Below are 8,512 nucleotides of genomic sequence, written 5' to 3'. Positions count from 1 at the left end.
AAACCTCCTAAACGCCCCAAGGTATCCTGGGTGGTCAGGCTGCGCCGCTCCACACTCTGGGCCACGGGAGCCCCAAAGGGAATGGAGAGGGCGCTGGGGCTGCTGGATGGGAGGGCACCCTGTTCCCTGCCCTGGCCTCAGACTTTGCTCCCCTGATGTGAGCACCGGCCCTAGTGTCACCCCACTCCTCCCAGCGCCAGGGCACAGGCATGAGATCACTGGGCCTGCTGGGGATGGGGCACTGGAGCTCAGGGACTGCCTGACAACTGCTCTCCGAGGGGCTGGGAATGGCTGCCAGCCAGCATCACCTTCCAGAACAGCAAGCCAAGGCCTCGGAGACGGGGTCTCGGATCCAGGCCTGGCATCGGCCAAGCTTCTGGAGCTTGTGCTACCAGAGTCCCATGACTCTGGAGGTCTGGGATGGGGCTGTGCTGTGACAGCGGCTGCAAGGCCAGGACCTCAGCTCCTCGTCACTCACTCCCAGCACCCCTCCTCCCTGGGTCTGGGCCTCTCTGGGGCAGGAGGGGACGGGGAGAGGGAGGGCAGGTATGAGGCTTGGCGAGCCCCTCACATGCTGTGGCAGACAGCAGGGAAAGGTCACCAGCCCCCGCACAGAGTACACACTCCCCACAGCAAGGGTGACACTGGTAGAGACACAGGTTCCCACAGCGCACAAACGTTCCTCTAAAGAAAAAGCAACAACATCAATATATGAAACACCGGACTCTTCATGCATTTACAACAGGGTGTCCTTAGCCCTGAAGGTGCCAGCGAGCATCAGGACTGTGCAGAGGCAGCCACTGGGTGCCGCATTCCTGCTGGCTTAGGTGGGACCTGTTTCTGTCGCATCTTAAAGGATGATCCCGGGAAAGGCTGCTCTCACCCTGGCAGGGCTCATGAGAAAGCGGTGAAGCCATCTGTGCTTCAGAGGAAGCCTGCCTTCCCTGACCACCGAGGAACCGGAGCTGAATGTTTCTCTGCTCAACTGGAGGGTTGGGGTTCGGTTTTGACGTTCAGGGACCTGGGGCATCTGTGGCCAGGAAAGACCTGTCTGGGGGTGGTGAAGGCGTGTCCTTCACCTCTCGTGGCCCTGCCATTGGGAGAGGGGCTTCTCCTCAGTGGCTCCCAGGGAACGCCAGCATCAACATCAATCCCATGAAACATGCGCTCTTCATGCGTTTATCATAGGGCCTCCTTTGCCTTTAAGGTGCTGCGAGCATTCGGCCTGTGCAGAGGCAGCACTGGCTGCTGTGTTCCTGCTGTCTCAGGTGGGACCTGTTTCTGTCACATTTTAAAGGGCGATGCTGGGAGGCCAGCCCTGTCACTCTCTTGCTGCATGGTTTCAAACTTTTTTTTTCCTTTAATTTTGAGGCAGGGTCTCGCTCTGTTACCCAGGTTGGAGTGCAGTGGCACGATCTCGGGTCACTGTAGCCTCGACCCCCCTGGTGGCCCAAGTGATTCTGATCTTCCCATCTCAGCATCCAAGTAGCTGGGACCACAGGCGTGTACCATCTTGCCTGGCTAAATTTTGTTTATAGAGAGGGGGTCTCACGATGTTGCCCAGGCTGGTCTCCAACTCTTGGGCTGAAGTGATCCTCCTGCCTCTGCCTCGGCCTCCCAAAGTGCTGGGATCACAGGCATGAGAGACCATATCCTTGCCAGATAAATTAGTTAAGCTTTCAGAATCTCCACTTCTTTCCCTGTAAAATAGGGAAGAAATGTGCCAGTGCCTGGCCTTGAAAAAAATAAGACATCACTGTAACATGCCCTATGCTGTGACTGGCATGGTTGCCCCAACTCTAGGAATTGGGCTAAACACGCAGCCACACTTCTAGAAGCTTCTCCTGGCTTCCCTCTGACAAGGGCACCACTCTTGTCCCAGCCTCCGTCTCTTTTACCAGGTGGCCTCCCTACTTCTGGTCATGCTCTGCTCCGCGGCCTTCACACCAAAGCTGGTCACATCCCTCTCCTGGAAAGGCCCTCTGTGGCTCCCCTGTCATGGACACAGTCCTACCTCCAGGGAATGAGGTTCTGCGTCCAGCTTCCCTCCCCTTCACCCTCTCTTCACCCATCTCCTGCCACCTGCTTCTTGACATCCCACTCGGAGTCCATCCCAGCACTCAGCTGCCATGTCTGTGATGGCCTTTTTGATCACAGGGGCCGTTTCCTTCCGTGCCCAGTGTCGTGGACTCCGGTCCCACTGTAGATGCCAAGTGCATCTGCTCAGAATAAAGGACTGTAAGATGGGGCATGCCAGGCTCCAATTCAGGAGCCAAGAAGGCTGGGTCCCTGCCCCAGTGCCCTGTTCTGCTGGGCACACAGCTCTGGACTACGTGCTTCTGATGATGATGCTTAGATACCGACCGTCAAGCTCCGCCTGAGGGAGCTCGTTCCCAGGCAGGCCAGAGGCAGCCAGAGCCCTGTCCTCTCTCCTCCCTGCTCCCCACAGGTGGACCGAGTGCCACCCTTGGGCTCAGACAAGATGGCGGTGACATCCCAGCGCAGCATGCCTCCTCCTGCAGAGCTGGGCTTTGCTAGTGTCCTTGTGTCCTCATCCTCCTTTGCATCCTAAGGCTTCCCTAAGTGGCTGCAGTCACCAGACTGTGCCCTTGGAGCAGCACTAGGAGAAGGAGAACAGGCAGCCCCTGCGGCTGCCCCGTGCAGTGCTGCCCACAGGCTCGTCACTTTCCAGGCCCCTGCAGCCCAGGCTCTTCCATCTGTTTCTGTGTGGGTCAAAGCCTAAGGTGTGAAAAAAAAAAAAAAAAGAAAAAGAAAAAGACTGGCCACACACAGTCCCCCCACCCCCAGGCCGCAGTCTGTGCTGCTGCACCAGAAGGCCAAAAAAAAAAAAAGAAAAAGAAAAAGACTGGCCACACACAGTCCCCCCACCCCCAGGCCGCAGTCTGTGCTGCTGCACCAGAAGGCCTTGACCCTAACTTCCTGGAGCCCCGATAGCAGAGGTGCATTCCTGAGTGCAAGACTAATTCCAAGACATAGTAAGCGAGAAAGGACTGTTTTGTGGGAAAGGAGTGATATAGCAAAGGCACGGAGGCAAAACAAAAACAAACAGGCTGGACGTTGGCTCACACCTATAATCCCAGCACTTTGGAGGCTAAGGTGGGTGGACCACCTGAGGTCAGGAGTTTGAGACCAGCCTGGATAACATGGTGAAACTCCCGTCTCTACTAAAAATACAAAAATTAGCTGGGTGTGGTGATGGGCGCCTATCATCCCAGCTACTTGGGAAGCTGAGGCGAGAGAATTGCTTGAACCCGGGGAAGGTGGAGGCTGCAGTGAGCCGAGATCACGCTATTGCATTGCACTCCAGCCTGGGAAACAAAAGTGAAACTCCCTCTCAAAAAACAAACAAATAAAGAAAAGCATCAGGTTAGTTTGGAAAATAAGAAGTCAAGGGCAGACTGTGTCAAGGGGAGACTGAAGGGCTGGGCCAGGAGGGGCGCAGGGACAGCCTGGTGCCCGTCAACACTCTACAAACAGCACCTTTTCTGGGAGCTGGGGAAGGCTGTTGGAACAAGGGAAGGACTTTGCACAGGGACCTTAGCAGGACACACTGAGGGCCAGAGACTGGGCCAGAGGCAGGGCATGGCTGGGATGAAAGCTGAGCAGCCTAAGGCTCCCAAGAAGCAGCCCCAGGAAGCAAAAAAGAGCAGGGTAATCCCAGCACTTTGGGAGGCTGAGGTGGGTGGACCACCTGAGCTCAGGAGTTTGAGACCAGCCTGGCCGACATGATGAAACCCTGTCTCTACCAAAAATACAAAAATTAGCCAGGCATGGTGGCGGGCACTTGTAATCCCAGCTACTCAGGAGGCTGAGTTAAGAGAATCGCTTGAACCTGGGAGGCAGAGCTTGCAGTGAGCCAAGATTGTGCCACTGTACTCCAGCCTGGGTGGCAGAGTGAGATGTGAGACTTCGTCTCAAAAAAAAAGAAAAGAAAGAAAGAAGGCCGGGCGCGGTGGCTCAAGCCTGTAATCCCAGCACTTTGGGAGGCCGAGATGGGCGGATCACGAGGTCAGGAGATCGAGACCATCCTGGCCAACACGGTGAAACCCCGTCTCTACTAAAAACTACAAAAAACTAGCCGGGCGACGTGGCGGCGCCTGTAGTACCAGCTACTCGGGAGGCTGAGGCAGGAGAATGGCGTAAACCCAGGAGGCGGAGCTTGCAGTGAGCTGAGATCGTGCCACTGTACTCCAGCCTGGGTGGCAGAGTGAGATGTGAGACTTCGTCTCAAAAAAAAAAGAAAAGAAAGAAAGAAAGAGCAAGGCTGGAGATGAGGGGCCACAAGGGCGCCCCCTTCCCAACTGGGCACGGAGAGGGGCAGGAGGTGGGGAGCTCCCAGGCAGAGGCAGTAGGAACAGGAGGTGGCCGAGAAGCAGCTCGGGGACTTCGGAGGAGCCTGCGGGTTGTCCCCAGTGTGAGAGCTGCCGAGGAGAGCAGGGGCTTGCACAGGGCCCTTGGATCTGACCAGAAGGAGTAAGTCGCAGGGGCAGTGTGGCTGGAGAGGCTGGTTCAGAAACCCAAGAGGATGGAGGGAGGGAGGGAGGCTGGCAGGTGTAGACAGTTCCCCACCAGGTTGCTGCTGATGGGGCTGGCGTTGGCCTGGGGGAGATGCAGGGTGTCTGTCTGCTTCCTGCTTGCTGTCTGAAGCATCCCAAAGGCCGGAATGTATCTGCAGAGGAGCTCACAAAGGGAAAGACCCCAGGAGAGCAGCCAGCTTATGGGGCAGTCTGCAGGGCCCAGGGCAGGAGGGAAGAGCTCGGGATGGAAGCCTGAGGTCCCATCCTGGGGAGAGCAGCTGGCCAGCTCCCAGGAGGAAGCCCCACTGTGGTGTTGGGAGAGACAAGGAGGCCTGTCTGGTTGGGCCCTGAGGCCAGCCCCTGCTCAGTGTCCACAGCTCTGTCCTGACCACGGTCCCTGCAGAAAGGGTGGGTGCAGTCACATGCCACTTCCTTTAGCATCCTGGAGGCCACAGCACTCGGGAGTGTTGCCCATGCCATGTGACAGTGGCCAAGAGATGAAGGGCCTTGCCCAGATCAGACAGCCAGTCAGGGGCACAGAGGGCTGGACCGCACATCCCTGGGCCCCTTGACCAGCGCCCTGTGGGCCCTGGTCAGACACTTGCCCTGATAGCCCCAGCATGGAGGAAACAGGCTGGAGTCCAGACAGGTGACCTCCGAGCCCTGGCCCGAGGACTGCGCCCCTGGAACTATCTTTTCAAGTCCACTGGGCACAGCAGAGAGGAGAAAGCAGAGAGCACGGCCACCCCACAAAAGCGGAGTTCAGGTCCCATCAACTCAGCTCTGGCCTGGCCACACCCCAGCTGCCTCCTGTTCCTTCCCTGAGGATACCGTGACTCCAGAGCAGTCGAGGGAGACTGGGCCGGCCGTGGGTCTCTCCTCAGGCCCAGGCATGTTGCTAAGGCAGGGCCCAGCTTCCTGACCCAACCTGCTCTGGCCTGGCCCTCAGACTTTCCGTTCCTCTGCAGCTTGGTCTCTCAACCCTTCTTGGCAAGGAGGCCATGTCTCCAAGCGTGTCCTTTTTCAGGTCCATGCACCTGCTGAAGCGCTGAGACACAAGACACTCAGAGAAAGGCTTTGGAAATGAGCGGGAGCCAGGGCAGAGGGGCAGGGCCAGTCCCCAAAGCTGTAAATGTGTCCGTTTTCAAAGGCCAAAGGCAAATGTGAGACAGAAACAGCCTCTTCTGCCCTCAGCCCTCAGGGCCCTTGTCACACTCTGTGGGAGGCTCCTGCTAATGGAATGAGGCCACTCACAGAGCGTGTTCAATTAGCTCTTGCTGAAAACTGCTAACGTGGCTTTGATAAGAATTGCTCCCAGCCAATTTCAGCCTCATTTCTTCTGCAGACCAAATTTTCCACACTTGGGCATATGCTCCCTGTAAGCTCCAGAGCCCTGGGCTCTGCTGAGGCCATGGAGGCAGCTGCTGGGCCTGTCTCAGAAGCTGTGCACCCAACCATGGCCCCTTCTCCATGGCTGGGCAACCCATGGGGTGCAGGTGATGGCCACCTTTACATGGGACCTGCTGTGTTCTCAGCAGCCGGAAATTGAATATAGTGTGGGGGAAACCGCAGGGCCCAGAAGGCAGGGGTCTGCGGGGCACTGAATTGCAGGCTGCTGGGGAGAGAAAGTGGAAGAGATCTTGGTGGCAGCTCTGTCCCGGGCCAGGCCAGGTGGGGCTGGGGGCCTGGGAGCTGGAAAGTGGAGGCCTGGCACAAGGGAGCTGCAGGCAGAGCCCCTGGCCTCGGTGTCGGGGGGATGGGGAGGAAGTGCAGCTGCTTGACTGATGGACCCCCACCCACAGCTGGCCGTGCACCCTGCTGCCAGCCTCCAGCAGAGGGTGCTGTGGCTGCTGGGTGGCCCACCAGTCACAGCTCGGGCCTCTCGCTGACCCCTCTCCTCCTGGCTGCGCTGCAACCTCCTGAATGCATTGGACGTTCCCATGAAACCACAGGGAAATGAATGGGGCCCAGTTCACAGGCGTGGAGAAGCCCAGAGGAGAAGGCCTCTGGAGTCAGACGTCACAGGCCTGCAGGGGAGGCCAGGGCCGGGTTTCCTAGGCTGGGAGGCTCAGTCCACGGCAGGGCCTTGTCACTACCATTCTCCTGCTCCTGACTGCCGAGGACACCTCCTCCCCTCTGCGAGGATCACAGCAGCTGCAGAGCCCAGGGTCACCCATATGAACCTGGCTCTCCACCTGCCCGGCCGCCACCCAGGGACAGAGACTTTCCCCTGCCCCGCTCCCTGGTCCCGGGCCTGAGGCTGGCCATAGACCCAGGCAAACATGCATGGCCCTCTGCAGCTACTGCCTGGCTGGGCTGGGACACAGTTGCCACCTTGGAAGCCTTGTTTCCAGGCCCCCACTTTGCCTCTGCCTCTGTCCCGCTGCAGTTGGATGAGGAGGGCAGAAGCAGCATGGAGGCCCACGCCACGGCCTCCCTGGTAAGGCTGCCTCCTCCTGGCTGCCTCAGGCTCAGGCCCTTTCCTGTCTGAGTCGCCCAGGGCAGAGCACGGTTGCTTTTCCTGCTCTTGGTTTCCCGTCACCACTGAAGGTGCCCTGTGCGGCCTCTCCTTTGCTAACACTCCTCCCAGCCCCCACAGAGATGCACTGGGCCCCCGGGTCAGGAGGGCAGGGCAGAGTGGGCCCCGGGCCATGGCAGCAGTGGGATGGGGAAGGCCCCTGCCCCTCAGATGCCTTGGCCCACGTGACAGCATGGACCCTGGGTACTGGGCCTCAGGTGAGCCTCTTTCTAGACTGGTCCAAGAGGCAGTTTTCATGCTGAGCTCAGAGCTGGGCAATGAATCCAGGCATCTCCCATGTTTTCCCTGATGAGCTTCGTACAGTCAGAAAAACCTCAGGAAGTCCCCAGGTCAGTCCCTTGCCCAGGCCTGAGTGCAGCCCAGTGTCCCTTAGCAGGCTGGCGCTCTGTGGGTTCTTGGCTGTCACACTGAAGGCTCCTTGGCCCCAGCAGGCTCTTGCTGGCCTGTTCCTGGCCTCAGCCCTGCTCCCTTACCGGGCAGGAGGAGATTGGATTGGGGCCACTGTTCCTCAGGGACCCCTTAGAGCTTCCTCGTGGGTGACAGGCACCTAGATGTTTAAGACCCCCTGGCTTTCCATACTGCCCCCTCTGCTCCCCACACCCAAGCTCACCTTCTCCACTCAGTTCCCCGTGGGGCTGTGCAGGTTAAGTTCAGGCCCCATCCTAGGCATCCTCCAGGTACTGACTCACGGAGCCCCACAGCAGCGTCATGCAGTAGGGGCTATAATCACCCCCTTTACAGATGGGCAAACTGAGGCACAGTGAGGTCCCCTTGGGGAATGAGCCCTGTGTTTTTTCTGTGCACTTGTGTGTATACACATGTGTGTATGCATCTGTGTGTGTATGCATGTGTGCCTGCATGTGTGTGTATGCATCTGCGTGTGTCCATGTGTATGCATCTGTGTGTATGTGTGCATGTGTGCATGCACATGTGTATGTATCTGTGTGTATGTGTGTGCATGTGTGCATGCACGTGTGTGTTTGCACCTGTGTGTGTGCATGCACGTGTGTGTGTATGCATCTGTGTGTGTATGCATCTGTATGCATCTGCTTGTGTGTATGCACGGGGGGCAGGGGGTTGACCTGCTGTGTGCCAGACTTGCTGCCACTTGGGGTTTTCATAGCATCACCTCATACAAACCCTGCAATAGCCCTGAGAGGTTGGTTGGTCCTGTTATTATTCCCACGTTACAGATGAGAAAACTGAGGCCCAGAGACAAGAAGGGCTCCAGCAGGGTCACTCAGCAGGTGTCAGGGGAGAGCACTCACTCCCTGCTCTGGGATTCCACTGGCCTGCATGAGGCCCTGTTCCCAGGTGTCCCAGTGACCTCAAACACTCCATGAGTCTTGATCCTGCAGTCCCTGTCCACATCACTGTCTCCTAGCCCTGCCCTGTGGGGGTCCCTCTCTTTAGGAACAAAGCAGGTCCTCCCTTT

The 8,512-nt window shown here is 58.0% G+C and overlaps 1 pseudogene; it reads left to right on the top strand.

Annotated features, from left to right (window-relative positions):
* Positions 1-730: 730 nt before the first annotated feature.
* Positions 731-8,512, top strand: part of LOC105518883 — a 30,336-nt pseudogene continuing 22,554 nt past the window's right edge.

This window comes from Colobus angolensis, unplaced genomic scaffold (assembly GCF_000951035.1).
Source record: "Colobus angolensis palliatus isolate OR3802 unplaced genomic scaffold, Cang.pa_1.0 Scaffold33, whole genome shotgun sequence".
NCBI classification, from domain to species: Eukaryota; Metazoa; Chordata; class Mammalia; order Primates; family Cercopithecidae; genus Colobus; species Colobus angolensis.
This window is presented reverse-complemented; position numbering and strand designations above follow the sequence as displayed.